This window comes from Gigantopelta aegis, chromosome 4 (genome assembly GCF_016097555.1).
Source record: "Gigantopelta aegis isolate Gae_Host chromosome 4, Gae_host_genome, whole genome shotgun sequence".
Classification (NCBI taxonomy): Eukaryota; Metazoa; Mollusca; class Gastropoda; order Neomphalida; family Peltospiridae; genus Gigantopelta; species Gigantopelta aegis.
Window position 1 is genome coordinate 14,924,638 of NC_054702.1, and position 22,265 is coordinate 14,946,902.

At 37.7% G+C, this 22,265-nt stretch overlaps 1 long non-coding RNA gene across 1 annotated transcript; it reads left to right on the forward strand.

Annotated features, from left to right (window-relative positions):
* Positions 1-673: 673 nt before the first annotated feature.
* Positions 674-20,684, forward strand: LOC121372699. Its single transcript, XR_005957968.1, has 4 exons — positions 674-813; positions 5,038-5,083; positions 13,723-13,774; positions 20,212-20,684. It is a non-coding gene; the product is annotated as an uncharacterized LOC121372699 (long non-coding RNA).
* Positions 20,685-22,265: the final 1,581 nt, after the last annotated feature.

A 22,265-nucleotide genomic window follows, 5' to 3' on the forward strand; every position in this document is an offset into this window, starting at 1 on the left:
TTTTTAACAAGAGCAAAATTACATTTTAAATAATTGCATCGAAGGGAGTCCCGAATGTATTCATCAGTAAAATGGTTTTAATAAGTCTTATTTCACGTGAGCAAATTGTTGTTTGAATAAAGCAGCCCGCTGGCATATAAAAAGGAGATTGGTAGCTCCATCCAAACCCCCATCAAGAGAACTGAGCATTTTTAGGGTTCGGCATCCCAATTTTGTAAAGAGGGCAACTTGACCAACCCCCCCCCCCCCCCCCCCCCCCGAATTAAACAAAAATGCAGGAATCTGGATAACAAAGTGTTTTTCATATTAACATTACTACCAAACAGCTATATAGGTTTGCAAACGAAACACTGCGCATTTTTACATCACAAATTACAACTAATATTTTGAGTAAAATTATGGAAACACATGGCTCCAACAGTGTGTGTGTGTGTGTGTGTGTGTGTGTGGGAGGGGGGATTGACCCCTATCACCCGCCCCCGCTTCGCTTATGGAGTGAGATCATTACGATACTGCGAGTTCTTTTATTGTTTCGAGGTTCAGGCACGTCAACCCTAAGAACGAGTTTTGACACATGCCGGAAACGTGGTTCAGGGGAGACTAGTGTGTAGGAATTAATAGATTTCCAAATCTATTTAATGTAGCGTGCTATCGTCATTATTAATAAAAACAAGTTGCTATTTAATTTAATAAACGAGGTAGGGTAACAGGTGGTGATTGGTTTTGCCAACATTTATGTTATCTTAGGCCTATCCCACACATAGAAGTCGCGTGAAAGTCGGGGCATCCTGGAAATTCCTTCCGTTTCTCCAAGTAAGTGTAATGCCACGTGCAGCCACCTGCACTAAGAAGCGCATGTTAAATGTTTCTTCCAATAGCTGATTTAAGCCGTGGTCTCGATTCAACATATTACAGGTGTTCAAATAAGCAAGCTCTATTTATAACTTTTTTTCTTTTTCATAAAATAGAAATGTCCACGAATAACACAAAACTAAGTCCGTGAAAGAATATAACAACAGTTTGGTGTACTGAAAGCTATTTTGATGCATAATACGCAGTGTATTATTAAATATTAAATCTAAAGGTTGAAGTTCTACTTCCTTATTGAGCCACAAAAATAGATCACTATAATTTAGATGCACAGTATTAACTCAAGGCATTTACCTATGGAAGTAATACTTTTAAATGCAAAATATGGGATTTGTAACGGCGAGGATGCAACGTAAACAAGAGCACCTATAGTACTGCAAAATACACTAACATGAATTAATTGTATATTCGAATACCGTTGTATCCATATTATGGGGACTATACAAAAATGTCGACGTAACCGAACATTTTGTACAGCATAGAAATGTTTATGAAACCACAGAATCTTACGTAATTTAACACAATGATAATTCATGTGCCCTAAAATTAAAATTTTCATATTAATATACTGAACACACTGACGCACGCACACACACACACACACTGACGCACACACACACACACTGACGCACACACATACTGACGCACACACACACACTGACGCGCGCGCACACACACACATACACTGACGCGCGCGCACTCACACACACACACACAAACCAGGCTGCGACTAGCACCGGTATGAAGAATTCTGGTGAATAACGAACTTGGCATTGTTGGAATTCAGAAGCTCCTTAATCGCGGTATTAACCTCTTCACCTGACAAACATCCACGGGGATGGCTAATTAGCCAATATGTTTAAAGATCGCTAAGGCTACTCTGCACTAGGTTTGGAATCTGAACTGAACTTTATTTAAACTCTGGCGGTAATTCAACGTCATATGAGGTACATTGTAAAAATATAATTAAATAAATAAATGACAAGATGGCACATTCGTCATAATAATGTACATCAGATAAAACAAGTGTATATCTATGTGTTCATACTTGCATTTGAAGACATACAATGCATATACAAATAAAATGAAATTGTAAAAACATAGATTTCAGCCATGGGACTTAAGAATATGCATAATTTGTTTACAGAAAACTGCTAGCTTTCTGAGAACACCAGGTTTTTTTTTTTTTACTGTCAAATAGCATTCTAAATGTATAAATATTTGGTCTAGACTGGAAACACTTTGGCAGAAGTCTTGTTCTTTCATCTTTAAAAAAAGGACAACACATTATATAATGAAATTCATTACCAATTTCGTTATGTTAAGCATGTTCTATTTGTTAAAGTTTTTTTTTTTCCATCTGCCTTTTTCAATGGGAAGTCGAGAGTCGAAAATGTAATAATGGTAACCAATCTAATTAAAATTAGCTCCACTATTATATGTGGATCTAACAGCAGCTCGTTGGAGCGCATGTCCACCAATCAAAACCTTACTTGCAGAATCATGCCAGTGATTTGAAAATAATTTGAAAACATTCCGAATTATCCTGAGGGTATACGACATAGTTAGACTTATGAAAAATTATTCCAAGGTACTTGTAGATAACTACATTCTCTAAAATTATGTTTCCTAAATTAAATATTTTTTTTATAGTCCTTCTTGTTGCCACCAAAATTTAAAACCTTAGTCTTCGTGCATCTGACAGTTAATTTCCATGTACTACAATACACATCAAAGACATCTAATAAATGTTGCATATGATTATAATTGTCTGCGAGGAGTACCATGTCATCAGCATATAGTAAAACAAATAAAACTACACAAATGTAGCATATCGTCAGATATCGTTTTTGCAAGACTAAGTCCATTGCAGCCATGCGCTTTGAAAGTATCTTCAATGTCATTAAGAAATAATGACAACAGAAGAGGTGATAGGTTTTCTCCTTGTCTCACGCCTATACAACATGGAAAATAATCTATATAAACACCTTGAACAGTTACACATGATTTAATATGTTGATACATACTGTGGATAACATTAAAACATGTACCTGTTATTACCATTTTTCACTACTTTATCCCATAGTCCAACTCTCCACACAGAATCAAAAGCTTTTTTAAAGTCAATAAAAGTACAGTATAATTTTTTTCTTTCTGGTTTTTAGCAGTTCAATAAGGCCATATGATGTAAAAATGTAGTCAGCTGTGGAATAGTCTTTTTTAAACCCGGCTTGAGCAGCAGATGATAACTCATTTGTTTCTAGAAATAAAGTAATACGTTTATTGATAACAACAGTAAACAACTTTCCAAGGCAACTAAGTTATAGGCCTGTAATTGTCTGGGTTATCTCTCTATCACCATTTTTATAGATAGGTCTAATAATACCAACTAACCAGGACTCTGGAAAAATACCCTTATCAAAAACGATATTAAAAAGTTTAACATATATATCAATCATAATATTAATTGTTTCTTTAATATATTCATTTATTATTCCATCTATTCCAGGTGCTTTATTGTTTTTAAGATTTGTAACTATGATCAGTGTTTCTTCTGTTGTTACCAGTGTATTTAACAACGAATCAGTTCCTTCGTTCTTTATTCGATGGTCCATCGTGTTCCTCTGTGTCATTATTTCTGCTGTTGATATCTTTATAATATTCAAAAAAATTCTCCGTCAATCGAGTTTTTCCGCAGAAGTTTCCAGAACGATCGAGAATCATGTTTATGTAATTCTGTCAACTTTTTTTCCTTTCTCCATTTATATAAATTTGAATATTTTAAAATAGTGTTTTTATAACATTTGCTTGCATTTATAAGTCTCTCTTTATTTTCTCCCCTGCGCGTGCTGTAACCTCATCGTGGTGCAGGGGTGTAACATTCTCTTTGAGATTGGCCAATACAGCACAAAATTGAAATTTTGAGTAAAAGTCAGTATCTATCTGTGATGTTTGTATTTTTGCACAGTTCTTTACACTGTTTTTGTTTAAATCTTGAATTCTTGTATTGATGTTGATCATCACTTTATTTGTTTGCATTGCCATAATTTGACACCCGATGGCCGATGTATTTTTCCTGCTGGGAACATTCATTCATTATTTAACTGTTGAATTTTTATATTGATGTTGATCATCACTTTAGATTTGCGTTTACCATAGTTTGAGACCCAATAGCCGATGTATTTTTCGTGCTAGGGTGTCGTTAAACATTCATTCATTCATTCTCTTTATTTTTTGGTGTTTTTCTATTTCTATATGTTTCTCTTGCTTCAGTATATTTTCTTCTGAACATTTTACACTGTCTACCAAACCAGGGCTTATGTTTTCCGCGATTATCAATGTATTATCGTGTTCACAGTACTGTTTTCAACATTCAGAGATTAACAGCAGAAACGCAATTTATTAAAAAAAACAGTTGGAGGTGAATGAAATGCATTCTTGTAATGTAGAACAATGATTTCATGTAAATTCCATTATGACTTGCATTTACCTCTCGAGAAAAATGCGTAACTACCTAATCATGTGGCTCGTGTTGGGGAGGGGGGTAGGGCTGCCCCTAACAAACCCCCTCCCATACATCTATGGCTACTGTACGAGTTATCTTACATTCCGAAGAACGTGAGATTTATGTCAGTCAGAATGGCACCAACCCGAGATTACTGTACATAACGAAGTTTAAAGTGACAATCTCGAGTACAACTGGGGTTTTTCCACATTAATTATTAGTAACCCTATAGAACTTGGTAAAGCACTCACCTAGTGTGCGATCAATCCAGGATCGATCGCCGTCAGTGGGCTCGACTGTTTCTTATTCCAGCCAGTGCGCTACAATTGGAGTATTTCATTTTATTTCAACTTATTTTCGTGCTTATATCCAATTGAGGTTCAAATGTTCACGTTTTCTTGGGCACACACCTCAGCTATCCGGGCTGTCTGTCCAGAACAGTGGGTTAGTTGTTAGTGGTTAGTGAGAGAGATATATTTCTTTCGTTTGAGAGGATCGAATTAAAAAGAAATTATGTTCTCCTAGTGGAAGGAAATAAACAAAGGGGAGGAGGGTAACTGTTAATTATAATAAAGATGGCGCTCTATGTTAAGGTATAAAAGGTAAGAGTCCGTGAAGTAAGAAGGTAATGAAATGTTAATATACTATTTTGTATTTTGCAGATTTCGGAGTTGCTCCATAGATTGCGTTGACGAACAATGATAATAGGTATGGGGATTATGCCGTGATAGCTATGCCATGGTCCAACAAGATATTGTGTTATGACTGGCAAGTCCTTTATAATATGCATAATTCTAAATGATAATGTTACATAGATAAAAGACTGAAGATGGCAAATATTACTGAGGATAATATTAGTGTAATTTAGATGGTTATAATGGATCAGAGTGAATGTATGAATTTAATGTACATGTTGGAATAAAGGAAGTCTCGAGTTGGGCACTGAATACATCCAATAAAAGTGTTGATGGGTTAGGGGAAAAGAGGGTGTCGTGGTACCTACCAGCCTTATGTCCAACGGCTTAACCACGACACAACCGAGGCCGGCAACTAGAGTAACAAAAGCCGTGGTACATACTAGTTTGTCTGTGGGATGGTTCATATAAAAGAAAGTAAAGTAAAGTTTGTTTTATTTAACGACTCCACTAGAGCACATTGATTTTTTTATCTTATGATCGGCTATTGGACGTCAAACATATGGTCATTCTGACACTGTTTTTAGAGGAAACCCGCTGTCGCCACATAGGCTACTCTTTTTTACGACAGGCAGCAAGGGATCTTTTATTTGCGCTTCCCACAGGCAGGATAGCACAAACCATGGCCTTTGTTGAACCAGTTATGGATCACTGGTCGGTGCAAGTGGTTTACACCTACCCATTGAGCCTTGCGGAGCACTCACTCAGGGTTTGGAGTCGGTATCTGGATTAAAAATCCCATGCCTCGACTGGGATCCGAACCCAGTACCTACCAGCCTGTAGACCGATGGCCTGCCACGACGCCACCGAGGCCGGTCATATAAAAGAACACTTGCTGCTAATCAAAAAGAGCAGCCCATGGAGTGGCGGCATCGGGTTTCCTCTCTAATTATATGTGTAGTCTTTAACCATATGGCCAACGCCACAATACCCATAAATAAAAATCGGTTGTGTTTGTCTATAAATAATTTCTTCCTCCCTTAATTCCTTCCTATTTACAAGAGACCAGTCATGTTGCAAATTGTTTTTACCGCGACATGCCATTCTTCGTTATTTTCTAGCTGAAATCGCTAATTGAAGTCATGTAAAATTAATTCGTTTGCCACCGGCTCGCTGGCGTAGTGGTTAACCATCGGACATAAGGATGGTAGGTGCTAGGTTCGCAACCCGGGACCGGCTCCCAATCAGAGCGAGTTTAACGCCTCACTGAGTAAGTGTAATGCTTCTCTCACTAATCACTAATCCCTAACCCTCTTTCCTGGACAGACAGCCCAGATAGCTGAGGTGTGTGCTTAGAACAGCTGTGCTTGAACCTTACTTAAAGAGAGTATAAAGTATACAAAGTAAAATTCATTTGCTATCTTTACACTGTCACAAGCGGTAGCTTTTCCACTAGCTGGTGTTACAACGTAGCATACTAGTATTTTGTTTTTCCACTAGCTGGTGTTACAACGTAGCATACTAGTATTTTGTTTTTCCACTAGCTGGTGTTACAACATAGCATACTAGTATTTTGTTTTTCCACTAGCTGGTGTTACAACGTAGCATACTAGTATTTAGTTTTTAAATGACGCCTGACATGTTGTAAGACGACATCTGATAGCAATGACATACGATAGTCCTTCCCACAAGGAACGCCTTTTTTCAGACTATTTATTTATTTATTTATTTCTGAGGCGACTGAATTCTAAATCTCACACAAAAATATTATTATTATTTTTAGATATTTTTTTTTTTTGGGGGGGGGGGGGGGGGTGTTATTTCCAAAAAACTTTTACTTTCCTTCTTACGTCAAACCAAACTGAGATTATTAAAAAACATTGTTGGAGAATAGGACGGACTATAGTTTTCCAAATCTATAGTAATGACTGTTGTGTTTGTATTTTGCAATTGTAAACGATATTTAATAGCCTATAAAGAATATACTTCCGTGACATATAAATATATGCGTCTAACACCCGGTAATAAACTTATATTTGTAATTTACATTAGTAAATGATGTATGATATAAAGGAAAGACTTCCGTGACATATAAATATATGCGTCTAACACCCGGTAATAAACTTATATTTGTAATTTACATTAGTAAATGATGTATGATATAAAGGAAAGACTTCCGTGACATATAAATATATGCGTCTAACACCCGGTAATAAACTTATATTTGTAATTTACATTAGTAAATGATGTATGATATAAAGGAAAGACTTCCGTGACATATAAATATATGCGTCTAACACCCGGTAATAAACTTATATTTGTAATTTACATTAGTAAATGATGTATGATATAAAGGAAAGGCTTCCGTGACATTTAAATCGGTTGGTCTGGTACCCGGTAATAAACTGATATTTCAATTCAAACCCAGGTGCGACTCTCTGTTCTAATAGGAGTCTGTTGTATCTGGTAATGTGCGCCATATGTTTGTCTCAAACGGAAGACAACTGGGTCGAAGACCGACCGTCTGGAAGAATGAAATAATGCGGTTAGGCTCGGTGTTTAACGAGTCCTTATTGTTGTGTTATAGTGATTGGATAAGAAAATCCAATTTGCTGTACATTTTCAAACATAATTCGACAAATTTGCACACAGTATTGTCTGACTATCTGAGAGGTACATTTTAAGTGCATAAATGACACGGATGTCTTGAAACATGACTTGTATATTAAAAACTTTAATATGTGTTGTCTTGTCTGTGGAAAAGTACATACAAAAGACCCTTGTTGTTAACGGAAAAAATGTAGCGGGTTTCCTCTGAAGACCACGTGTCAGTATTAACAAATGTTTGACATCCATCAGAATATAAACGTAAGAATACTTAAAGTAAAATAAATGGTTAAATAATTAAGATATCCTCGATATTGCTGCTTTAATAAAACACGCACAAGATTGGACGGTTATAATGTAGCGCAATTTTTAAATGGTTAAATAATTAAAATATCCTCGATATTGCTGCTTCAATAAAACACGCACAAGATTAAACAGTTATAATGTAGTGCAATTTTTAAATGATTAAATAATTAAAATATCCTCGATATTGCTGCTTTAATATAACAGGCACAAGATTGGACGGTTATAATGTAACGCGCTGCTGGTCGTGTTTAATTCTTTCAGTTCTTACAAACTTTAGAATCACTGAAAAACAGTTCTTTAGGAATTACTGGTCATATTCTGACTCGTTCGGTTCCTACAAACTTTAGAATGACAAAAACACAGGATTTGTTCAGAACATAATATTCGTAGCAAGAAATTGAAGTGTCATCGGTGATGAAAACCTGTAACAGTCGCTATTAGGAGAGATACGGTACAGGGGAAGGCATATCTTAAACGACTCAATCTTACAGCCACTGTTTAACGTGCTGACGTGATATTATTCAGCGTATTCATAGAATACTTTCCATTTCTGGTTTTTTATTTACTCTTTGAAGCAGTTTCGGTTTTCAGTAATGATAAAACTAAATCCCTCCGTTTTTTACTCTTCCAAGCTAATGTAAATCGCTACATAAAAAAAAAGAAGAAAAAAAAAAAAGAAAAAAAGAAAGAAAGGAATAACCCCAACAACTTTGCGTTGCAATTATTTTCGTTTGTAAATCGTGGCTCGCTTGCCAATGACAGGTTTCTTCAACAAAAAGCAAAAAAAACAAAGCAACGTCAATGAACCACAAATAACACACAGAGCGAGAGCGTTTCCAGACCCGTGCCACACACGAGTACATTCACACCTCGAAAAGTTAAAGCGACACTGTCACATTTGATATTTACTACTTTATTTATATATAATCACTTATTTAAGTGCATTATAAATACATGATCCTTTCTAAACAAAAATGTTTGTAGGCGATTCTTAAAACAAAACATATTTGTTTACTCTAACCCAATCCACCATTAATGTAGTAGCCTACGTCGTTGGTTCGCTTAGTTTAAGTATATGTAGTTGAGGAGGAAAATAAGGAAGAATACATTGTAGTTGAAAGCAGGCACGGCGGAGCAGGCGGGGGGCTGGGGGGGGGGGGGGGGGGCTATAGCTCCTTCCCCTAATCATTCTGAATAAAAAATGTTATTGGTAGTAAATATTAAGGCAGAGATGAATTTTATTTGTAGAATGCAGGAAATTGCATTTCAGGAGAACTAGTTTTCAAAATTTTACAGGATAGCACCCCTGAAGTCCCGAAACACTTTGCTTTGCGCCCCCGATCTCAGTCAGCCCTCACCCCAATGTCTACCTGCTTCCGCCGTGCCTGGAAAGTATAGTATATCAGTACTATTTTTATGATACAATCGACGTCCTTCAATGTTGGAACAAAGCATGTTGAATATCAAATAAATAATGCAATGCCAGGTGACCTTTTTCTGCAATCGTACAGAAATAACAATATTGAATTATTAACCGTGTAACTGGTACACTGAACTACTTTTATGACTCTTTATCACTGGGATTTACAATCGAATGGGGAGCTTTATGACTACTACACCGACTTCTCTCAATAACAGCTATTACTTAACACATCTCCTAGACAGATAACCCAGAGTGCTCAAGTGTGTGTCCAGAACAGCGTGCTTGAACCATAACTTGATATAGCACAAAAATCTAATTGGAATAAATATACGAATTCTTTGAAACTGACCAATATCTAATGAACCCAGACATTTATATGTTGTAAAATGAAACCGATTATGATGGAATATCCTCATGCGTACATTCAGGGAGGGGATCGGGAGTTTAGATGCTCTCGCTGCCGATTTAAACAAAACTCATTTTAAAGTGCTTATACGTAAGCGCAAAGCGTTTGTTTTTGGTTCTCATGTATAAGCAATTTTGGACCCCCACACCGTAAAACATTACTGGATCCGTGCCTCATACTACTGATATAAAAAGAAGGTCTTGAGTTTGCTTCGATTGTAACATGTTTCCGACGTACAAAGCATTTTACGGAACACACTACAGATTACACACTAATTGCATTTTCTTGTTCAAAATACCACAGTAACGCCCGTTAATACATACCACTGCCTTTATGTGCAATGTGTTTCTGATCGTCCTAAGTAACACAAACGAGATATTTCCTCCCAGTGATTTCGTACGTACAAAAACATATACAAATTGGAAAGAAATATTACTACAAACAGTAGGAAGTCTAGAAATATTGTATATACAGACAGTGATGTTCTAAACAAGAACATATTTCTAATACGTATTTGTAGTCATTTAAAGAAGGTTTTATTAGTGTGGAATACGTGACAATGGCAGTAAACTCCGGACAGTCTGTAACAGTTAGGGCTCACAATGCTATTATTAAAGGGACAGACCCTAGTTTCAACCCGTGAAAATTAACACTAAGTTTAGTTAATCTACAAAACTGTACCACATTTGGATAAAGTTACAATTGAGTGAAACATGAGTCTGTGACTTTGAAATGGTGAAATACTCTCTAAAAATAGACTAAAACTCGACTACATAACTGTTACTTCTCAGACGCACGTGCGTTTTAAAAAATATGATAAATGCATTTTGTGATATTAAAAACATCAGGATGATAAAAAATACTTCGAATGTACGGAAATGGATAATCTAAACCATAAAATCAAAGTAAAGTATAATTTCAGTTATCAAAAACGGTTATAATAAAAAAAATATGCCTTAGTGTTTAAAAACTAGGGTATGTCCCTTTAAAAACAAATCAACCACACATTTTAAATCGACTGCTACATCAATATAGTTAACTAATACTCTTTATCATACCCACATCCAATTAAGGTTCAAGCATGTTCGCGCTGGGCACGATATCAGACTTGCGCCAGAGAACACGTCCACGACGTATAATATTTAACTGTCCAGGGCAAAGACTTTATACAAACCGTATACTACATAAAAGTCCAGGGCAAAGACTTTATACAAACCGTATACTATATAAAAGTCCAGGGCAAAGACTTTATACAAACCGTATATTTAACAGTGCAGGACAAAGACTTTATACAAACAGTGTGATTTTTAACTGTTGGCCTACTGCACGGACAGTAAAAGTGACGGTAAAAGTGATGACATGGACTCAAAGTAGTTTGTTTTGTTTTGTTCAACGACAACATTAGAGCACATTGGTTTATTAACCATCGGCTATTGGATGTCAAACATTTGGTAATTTGTACATAACTATAGTCCCAGAGAAGAAACCTGCTATAAATTTGTTTCATTAGTAGCAAGGGATCTTTTTCATGCACCATCACATAGACAGGATCGCACATACCACGATCTTTGATATACCAGTCGTGGTGAACTGGTAAAAATGAGGACTCAGAATAGATGCTACACTTTCAACCTGTGTAATTTACCCAACCTTCCAGAAGGAGAATGATCTGCGCTAGATAACACACCGACGCACACGACTATATTTATGAAGATGTTTATATTCGAAGCGCTTTTCCACGTTGTGGATGCTTTATATACATTGTTGGTATATTTTGGGCTCACATGCACCGCATAAAACGAGTTAGCACAATGGGGAACTTTCTGGCACCCAGCTGTATGACCATATGGCCGTCCGGTCATGAACGCTTCGTTAAAGATGCAGTGTCTGGAATATTTTTAACATTTAAAATGGATTCTCTACTTTAATATCTACCTGTGACGCACCATTCGTCGATTTCCTTTAAAGGGACATTCCTGAGTTTGCTGCATTGTAAGATGTTTTCGACTAATAAAATATTTCTACGATTAAACGTACATATACTTTCTTGTTTAGAATATCAGTGTCTATATATTCAATGTGTTTCTGGTCGTCTTAATATTTGTACGAAGCCTAAACTGGATTTTGTCTTCAAATAATTTTACGAAAAATATTTTTAGGAAATAAAATGAAATTTAACCTAGTAAATTAGAACGATCAGAAACACGTTTAATTTACAGCCACTAATATTTTATACAGAAAAATTAAATCATTAAAAAGTCTCTGTTTAGTCGATAACATCTTAAAAATTGCAGCAAACTCAGGAAATGTCCCTTTAAATCTTTATACGCAAACGCAACAAAACTATTTTCGAACGAGAAAGTATTTTCGGCATTTTGCTTTATAAATGGGACAAAATACATTTGGGCATATTTCAAAAGTAGACCCCAAAATTCAAATTAGCAGCTCAAACTAGATTTTGCCTTCAATAATTTAGAACACGTAAAAAACAAACATATTTAAGCTACTATAAACATTAGGAATACGAGAAACACATGGTGTACAAACATTGATATTCAAAGCAAGAAAATGTAAGTAATATCCAGTTTCATCCATTAAAAGCCTTGTTAGCAGGGGACATGTTTAATGTCTGTAAAGTCGGAAACATCCCATTAAGAGACGCGACTGTCAGTTCTTAATAAAGTATAATGATAAAGAAAAACACTTTAAAATATAAATCTAGATGTGATATAACGTGTTCATTAGAACTATACCGATGAGATGTATGACATTTTTATTCCCATCCGACAACAAAATAAAATTTCATGAGCGCACGCAATAGTTATGTCCTGTATAAATTTTGATTTATTAAACCAGTCTTGGGAGTGGAAGTCCTCCTACAGGCGAGCAAGAAAGATGTAGCGTCTTGTAAAGGATATTCTGGAGACTGGCAGTCCTCCTATAGACTAGGCACCTGATAGAAACAATCATGATTTCCCCCAAAATGTCCTTTTGAGATACGGTTTTGATGACAGAAACTGTTTTGTCGTTCAAATTTAGCATGTGGGTTTTCTAACGATCCGGGACGAGACGTAGCCCAGTGGTAAAGCGTTCGCTTGATGCGCGGTCGGTTTGGGATCGATCCCCGTTAGTGGGCCCATTGAGCTATTTCTCGCTCCAGCCAGTGCACCATGACTAGTACATCAAAGACCGTGGTATGTGCTATCCTATCTATAGGATGGTGCATATAAAATATCCTTTGCTGCTAATCGAAAAGAGTAGCCCATGAAGTGGCGACAGCGGGTTTCCTTTCTCAATATTTGTGTGGTCCTTAACCATATGTCCGACGCCATATAACCGTAAATAAAATGTGTTGAGTGCGTCGTTAAATAAAACTTTTCCTTCCTTCCTTCTAACGATCTGACTGATTCCCGCGTTGCAACATTGATTGAGGGGATTACACCACTGCTGCCGTGTCGCCTGGAATCATAACTGACTTGACTGTTGGGTTATACAGTGTTCATAGTAGTGGCGGATGGGGGTGGGTGGGGACAACTCCCATATTTGATACTAGTATGTCAAAAACAAAAGAAACGTTGATTTGTGTATCCATAACTGAATACCATTCCATGTAGTGGTTTGATTGTAACCCAAGGTTTAATAAGAGTTACTTCCCTTTTCGGACCCTTGGAAGCCAAGAGTGGTACCGGCCTCGATGGTGTTGTGGTTAAGCCATCAGACTACAGACTGGTATGTACTGGGTTTGCAGCCCGGTACCGGCTCCCACCCAGAGCGAGTTGTAACGACTCAATGGGTAGGTGTAAGACCACTAGACCCTCTTCTCTCTCACTAACCACTAACACACTAACAACTAACAACTAACCCACTAACGTGCTTGAACCTTAATTGGATATAAGCACGAACATGAGTTGAAATGAAATGAAAAGAGTTGTGATATTTAAAACTCTAGATGGCTAACATTTTGTTTTAGTAGGTTGACGTCACAGGCCCGGGGCTATTGAATTCTCTTCCAAAGTAAAAAGGTAAACATTGTTTTTTTCCGGTTTAATTACTACGTGGGCTAATGTTTATATGCTGTCTATGTAAATACAATTGTAGTAGGATACTTGAACGTTAAGTCCCAGAATCGGACTAGCAAGCGATTTTCAAAGTCGTGAACTGAACGCAGATATAGGTGTAGTTTGCGGACACTCGAACTGTAAGAGTAGTTGTCTTGATTAAATAAATAAATAAATGTTTTATTTAACGACGCACTCAACACATTTTATTTACGGTTATATGGCGTCAGACATATGGTTACGGACCACACAGATATTGAGAGAGGAAACACGCAGTCGCCACTTCATGGGCTACCCTTTTAGATTAGCAGCAATGGATCTTTTATATGCACCGACGCCATTCCACAGACAGAATAGTACATACCACGCCCTTTGTTACACCAGTTGTGGAGCACTGGCTGGAACGAGATTGTCCTGATTAAAATAATCGTCTAATGTTCGTACAATGTACAGGTGTTGTTATGTCTTTGGTGGCTGGCCCTGGAGCATGCCAGTGTTTACGCTAAACAGGTGCTACTTGGGGAAACACCACAACCTTTTCGTTCTGTCATTCAGCTTCCTCGCGAGGAAAACTCAGCAATTTAAAAACACGCTCTAGAAAAACACATTCACCAATGCAAATACGCAACACGTGCTTATACACGTGTTACTACACGTCCTCCTACCAGGGCCCCGTTTTACCAAGCGATCTTAGCGTTAAGATCATCGTAAGTTCCTAAGGTAACTAAAACGCTAAAATCGCTTCGTAAAACGGCCATCTGATCACTTGTTTACGTTATAGTCAATACGGGCCAGAAATGATCACATACTGTAGTTGTTGTTGTTGTTGTTAGTGATGGTGGGGTGTGGGATGGGGTAGGTGGGGTGGGACGTAACTCTAGAACAAACCTCGATTACAGCAGCATATAGGAAGCATTATAGCAAATAGCATTTTACTGGATCAAAGTTCAAAGTGATCCCAACATTAAATGGAGTAATCGAATACTGCCATGCCTGTCAATGTTGAGGTATGCGACATGATACGAGGACATGTTTCAAGTCTTGTTTTATCTGGCCAGTAAATATCTGAAACGAGCAATATACGGTCCCATGTTGTTATAAAATGTGAAGGGTAACGTGCTATACTATTTATATTTTAAGGTGTATATGTTGATTGAGAGGTTACATGCTTTGGCCAGATATCACATTCTATTATATAACATTTAGTGAAATATCTTAAAATATCTGTGAAATAAAAGTTTTATCAGTCACTCAGTGACGATAACACATTTTAGAGTGAAAATTGCACTATTTCACTCTAAAATGTGTTACCGTTACTCGTGAAGTTTGCAATCACATCACACTCGTCGCGCAAGCGCGACTCGTATGTTATGATTGCAAACTTTACTCGATGAAATATAAGTCATATTTGACAAAAAACATGAAATATTCTCTATGTCACTATCAACTATAGGATTTGATTTGGTCGTACACAGAGTTACTTAGCCTAAGACAAATGTAGCGGTGCACTTTGAAATGTTCAAACAAATACAGCCTGGATTACAGCTGAAATGTCGAGTGTATTTTTAATGTTAAAATATTTATAATAGATCATCCCCGTTTGTTTTCTTCCCTCGGCACGCCATTTGTCGACATTTCTTTAAACACTTTCCAAAATCTAGGCCTCATTCAAACAGTTGTAGTGAAACTTACGAGAAATACATTTCGCGATTTCGTGCATGCGCAAACAAATAGACTAGGGTTTTCCCCAGCGTAAACTAGTGACATGGTATGAACAGTCCTATCTATGAGACACGGCATATAAAAGATACCTTGCTGCTTTTCGGTCAGAGTACCCATTGTGGTGGCAACGGTTTCTCTCTCTCTCTCTCTCTCTCTCTCTCTCTCTCTCTCTCTCTCTCTCTCTCTCTCTCTCTCTCTCTCTCTCTCTCTCTCCCTCCTCAATAAGCCCATGGGGTACAGTGACCTACAAGTTCAGAACTACAGCATTAAAATCTTATACGTTCTTAAAGGGGCGTTCTCGGTACGACATTCAACAGCTACAGAACAAAATATATAGCGATGTGGTCTAAATTAAAATTATTGTAGCCTCATATACTGTATGCTACAAACTACGAAACAGTCGGAACGATTGGAAAACGTGCCTTTCATTATTTATGACTAATTAAGATGCAATTAAATCGCATCTTCCAGATGACTATTAGAAATCGTATCGTGAGAAGGAGTCTTTAGTAAATGTATGATCGATTCACATGCCACATAATGCTTTCAACTTCCTTGGAAAACCTGTGGGTGGTCTTTCTTTCTTTTCTTTCTTTTTTCTCTTTACATTGATCTGTATGTTTTAATTGATGACCTGCAAAGCGTTGTGCCGTGGTGCATTAGAACGGCGCCACTTTCACAGATATGCAGTAGTCGTTTCGAAACTGTTTAATCAAAGAGCACAAACCTCGCCTCAAAAACACCACTATACTCACAACCAAAAACAAACATCATCGTGTTTTAATGACATAGTCAATTGATTTTAAATGTACTCAATTATTTATATATTTTCTGAACTTAGTGGGGAAACGAAAGGTCATTTCAACTGTTGCTTACACATTTGGTTCTTAGCTGCATTCTCGCCTCACCCTAAAAATAATATCTTTTATTATAATACAAAATATAGCATACAACTCTGTCCCATGGATTTAATACTGTAGCACAGAACAGTGGAAGAGCGTCCCGCTCGTGGGTGTTCATTTAGGGAATTATATACCGAAGGAAGGACATTAAAGATCACACCAACACTAGCAGCAGAGAGTGACTGCAACTAAACTAAAAATCCTCATCCATAAGCCAACGCCACACGAAGCGAGTTCCTCGTACAAGAATAGCCGATTTCATAGCAACCGAAGGAAGGGAATGTTTTATTTAACGACGCACTCAACACATTTTATTTACGGTTATATGGCGTCAGACATATGGTTAAGGACCATACAGATATTGAGGGAGGAAACCCGCTGTCGCCACTTTATGTGCTACTCTTTTCGATTAGCAGCAAGGGATCTTTTATATGCACCATCCCATAGACAGGCTAGCACATACCATGGCTTTTGATGTACCCGTCGTGGTGCACTGGCTGGAGCGAGAAATGGCCCATTTTCCCCATTATTAGCAAGGAATCTTTTATATGTACCATCCCACTGACATGATAGAACACACCAGCCGTGGTATACTGCAGCCGTGGTGTACTAGCTGGAACGAGAAATAGCCCAATGAGCCCACCAACGGGGATCGATCCTAGATCCTAGATCAAACCGCGCATCAAGCGATCGCTTTACCACTAAGATGCAGAAATAGTCTTCGATTAAATGAAATCGGTGAAAACCAAACCCAGACATTTGCCACAAACAGACGGACTTGATTCGTCCTATATGTCACGCTAATTGGCCTACTAATCTTATCCTCCCACGGGCTACAATCGATCTGCTAATTGTCTTGTTCTATACCCTCCAACTATCTAATTTATGGGTCTGCAAAACAAAGAGGGAAATGTGTGTGTGTCATTGCCATGACAACGGGAACGCTAGAGCTCTCAACGGTGATTTTTGTTTTAATAGTTAATATTGGGCAGGCAATCAATATACCGAGGGCGATAAAAACAAACAAAAACAGAAACAGAAATGAAAAATAAAAAACTTCAAACATGACCAACCCCGAATTAACAAAGAAAAAGAAGACAAAAAAAAGAAGATCCAACAACACTAAGAGCACCCCCCCCCCCCAAACCCCAACAACAACAACAAATAAACAAACAAAATGTTCAGAAATTCTAAATTCTACAAGTTAAAACCTTTGCACATCATTATTTACACTGATGTATTTTAATTATTGGTCAATGTTCCATCAACATAATCTATTGCATTTTTTTGGCGTTTAAACGTACTAGTAGGGGGAAAATAATATCAAGGAATCAGTTTTAAAAAAAGATTTACCGAAAGAAATAATAAAATGTTCAACGTATTTATTACAAATAGCAAACACTATATGTTTTTTTCTCACGAATTCATCTGTCACATGATCTGTAAACTCTTATTGTCACCGTCAGGTCTTGGTATCTTGATACCTAGATTCACGCCAAGTTTGATATCGGCTGTAGCAGTGAGTCGGGCGATAATTAAACTGTTTGTTGGTGCCTTTGAAAGACAGATTATTTTAACGACCCCGCGGCACAGTGTTTAATCAACGACTGTTGTCGTCATACATATGCTATTAATTGCAAACATTGCTTACAGACCGACCTCCTCTGTGCAGCAGTGCTAATAAGTCATCAGTCTGAAGGCTGGTAGGTTTAAGAGTTCGCAACCCAGTTCCGGTTTCCATCCAGAGAGAATTTTAAACTTCTCTCTCGTTAACTAACAACTCGATGCAATTAGCTATCAATCCTAGACAGACTGCTGAAGTGTGTGTCCAGGACAGCGTGCTTGAATCTTAATTGGATAAAATCACGAAAATAATGAAAAGGAAAGGAAAATGGATTAAAGAAAGAAATACTTCCTATTCCCGTCCACACACTGGACAGCACATAGCACGGTTCATGATACACCAAAGCTACATTTCGTTATCTTAATGAGACGTTGTCAGTAGACCATGTAATAGTTCTCCTATCATACCTCTGTCCTGAACAGACTTCTCCTGTAACCGAGATGTGTGCGCTACACAGTGGGTTTGAATCTTAATTGAAAAGAAATATGAACATTAAAATCACCATCACCACCACCACCACTACCATCATCATCATCATCATCATCTTCATCATCATCATCATCACCACCACTACCATCATCATCATCATCTTCATCATCTACATCATAAACATCCACCATCGTCATCCCAATAAAAACACCACAATCATAAACATCCACCATTACCATCATCATCTTCATCATAAAATATTGACACAACAAATCGTTGATGAACCAGACTCGGTTGTGTAATAAATGGTTAATCAGATTCAAGGCTGGTAGGATCTGAGTTCGTACCCGACTTAAAGAGCTGTGATATTTTTAATGATTATTATTTCACTACCAACTCCCAACTCAAAAGCGGGTGCACCGCTAAGCTCAGTGGGGACAGCGTAAACCTGAGTTTCGTTCAATTCGCAGATGCAGTTAGGGCGAGTCCTCTGAGTAGTTTACCCAAACATGGCGGATGATTTCCTAGATATAGCAGACACTTGCAGGCTCATAGCGGAGCAGATAATAGAAACGTCGTGCAAATAATGATACAAGAAATAAATTTGGCACAGTGATCCTGCTCACTATCAGCTGATACAGGTATATCTCAACTGACAGAATGGACACCGCCCTGACAACTAGTCCCATACTCAGCTTTGTATAGATATGTCTGTAATAACTTGAAATTCCTCTCTTTCTACATTTATTACGTTCGTGTGTGATTGCGATGACATTTCTTACAGATGACATCTTCAAACATTACTTTTGTACATCAAAGAATACATACCTAATTTTGATCATGCTTTGCACTAAAAATAAACTCCCTGATCGATATAGTTCATATCAACACGACACATGAATTATGAATCATTTGTAATATAAAATATTAATAATATAACTTACGCAAGAACTGGTAGATAAACACGAAAAAGGCAGATAAAACAAATGTCACACCATGAATAGCAGCGACAAAGGCTAGCTATATAGTGAGGCGGGTAAGAAAGAAGATTGTGCACTTTGTGATAGAATTATGCATTTTGTATACATATAGTACTGGAGCCCTGAATATTTTCAGATATAATGCCCACTGAACAGCATCCCCTGAGTGTCTGCAGCGCCACCTAGTGACAACGTTTATTTGGCACTATTTGTTTTGGTGTATTTTCAACATGGATAAATGTAACCACTGCCTGTATTTTATTAAAGTAAGGTTTTGTTTTATAGACTTAACTTTCCACGATGGAGAGTAAGAGAAGATGTAAGACCTACACACATCAATCCACCTGTCATCCTCATCCTCTGCCACTAATAGGTTCCGGTAGTGGGGGAGTATAATAGATGGTTCCATCTGCCTCTTAACAGTGTCAGGTGTGACCACATTCCAAAGTGGTCAGAATAAGTCCACAGCGATAAGATGATGGGAAATGACAGATGGCCACTAGAGATAAGGACTGGAATGTGGATATAGACAGCAAAAGACGTTGCATGATAGAAGGGTTAGGGAGAACAACATTTTAATACGACGGAATTCAAAGACGAGAAAGCACAGGGAATATTCATAATTATATTATTAAAGCAGACCTCTTATTTAGGTATTTGTTTCAGGCTCATAATAGGCTAATTGCCATTATTCCTATTCTAATGTCCATTGCATGACTTTTCCCATTATCATTTCCATTACAGGTTTACTGCTATATCGCATAAGAGTAATTCAATAAAAAGATCGCCATCTGTCCCATTCGGAACAACGTTTATGATCAAATGTCTGAAGATTGAATTCATTTGTAGAAACAAAAAGCTTCATATGTGCAGTGCTGGGCATAGGAATAATAATTAAAATAAACGAGCTTCAATCACTGTTTTAGTTCTTAAATTATTCGGAGTAAAGAGTGTTCTGGATGGAATCAAAATGAAACTCTTATACGAAATTTCCAGTAATGAACTTATTACATCCAGTTTTGACATTCTGTTTTTCGCACTTTGGATTGGAACCCAGTTTGTCCGTCTCCCCCTTATCACCTCTCCACCAGTTGTGTTCATTTCTGAAACACCACCACTCTGGTTTCCAACAAACACAGACAGAGAGTCACAGCAGCGTGCATATGGTTAACAACGTCGTGTGATAATGGAATTGTCCAGTCGTTTAGACGTATTGGTGAAAGACACACACACACACACACACACACGTGTATTCAGAAAAAACCCCAAAAAACATCAGCAAAACACACGAATAGATTCCGGGACAATCGAAGACAACTAAAAGCTTTTCCGCACATTTCTCGCGTAAACTTGCTGAGCGATAACTTGGCGTGGACCTCTAAGCATTGTATTACGAGATGTAATTGCTCAAGAGACGATCTCCAATAACAAATGAAAAAATATGTTCCTTGCAAATTGACAAATTACCAGAAGGCGCAGAAGAACCGTTTTGAAATGCGTATTTAATGGTGCAATACAAACACATATACTGATGGGGGAAAATAAAAGATCACAGAAACACTAATGCTAGCGTCACACTACCAACTGCCACGACAAAAGTGACCAACTTTCTGCTCTCACGACTTCTACGACTGTCCTATTACAACTCGATTTTTGTCGTATACGACTTCTACGACCGATTGGTGTTTTTAATCAGAGCGCACACGTCATAAGTCGGGAGTTGGGGGGAAATTACAACCCAAACGTCGAGTTGGCCAACTTCGTCATGACAGTTGATAGTCTGACACTAGCATTGCAGCAGAAAGTGACTACAACCAATACTCTCATGCATGGTGTTTGAGTGTCAGGAAGTTAACAGTATCAGTACTGCTCACACTCAGTTCCACACCACTCACCTTCAGTCCAACATTAAATCTCTGTATTGAATACAGTCTACGTTAGTAGTGAATTGAATTTGATCTACAATACCAAGGCTTCCCTTGTTTGTTTCTCTCGGCAGATAGATTGCTAGATGAATGTGTTGGGCAGTACCTATCCAGAATTCGCCGTTTAAGGGGAGCTATCACTCCCGCTCCCCATCACTCCCCTGAGACTAGTTCAAGGAGAGTAATATTTGGTTCCTGTAATATGGTAATATCTTAAATGTGACCTCGTAATCTAAGTTAAGAGAGAAACTGATCACCCCCCCCCCCCAAATGACTCCTCATAATCTAAGTTAAGAGAGAAACTGATCACCCCCCCATGACTCCTCGTAATCTAAGTTAAGAGAGAAACTGACCCCCCCCCCCCAAATGACTCCTCATAATCTAAGTTAAGAGAGAAACTGACCACCCCCCTAAATGACTCCTCATAATCTAAGTTAAGAGAGAAACTGATCACCCCCTAAACGACTCCTCATAATCTAAGTTAAGAGAGAACGTGATCACCCCCTAAATGACTCCTCATAATCTAAGTTAAGAGAGAAACTGATCACCCCCCCCCCCCCAAATGACTCCATAATCTAAGTTAAGAGAGAAACTGATCACCCCCCTAAATGACTCCTCGTAATCTAAGTTAAGAGAGAAACTGACCCCCCCCACCCCCACCCCCAAATGACTCCTCATAATCTAAGTTAAAAGAGAAACTGACCACCCCCCTAAATGACTCCTCACTCCTCATAATCTAAGTTAAGAGAGAAACTGATCACCCCCCTCTATTTGTTTTTTCACGGCAAGATTAAAAGAACACGTTCAAATCATAAGGCATTTTAAGGGGGGTTGTTGGTGTTTTTCGGGGGAAATTACAATTTACTAATTATT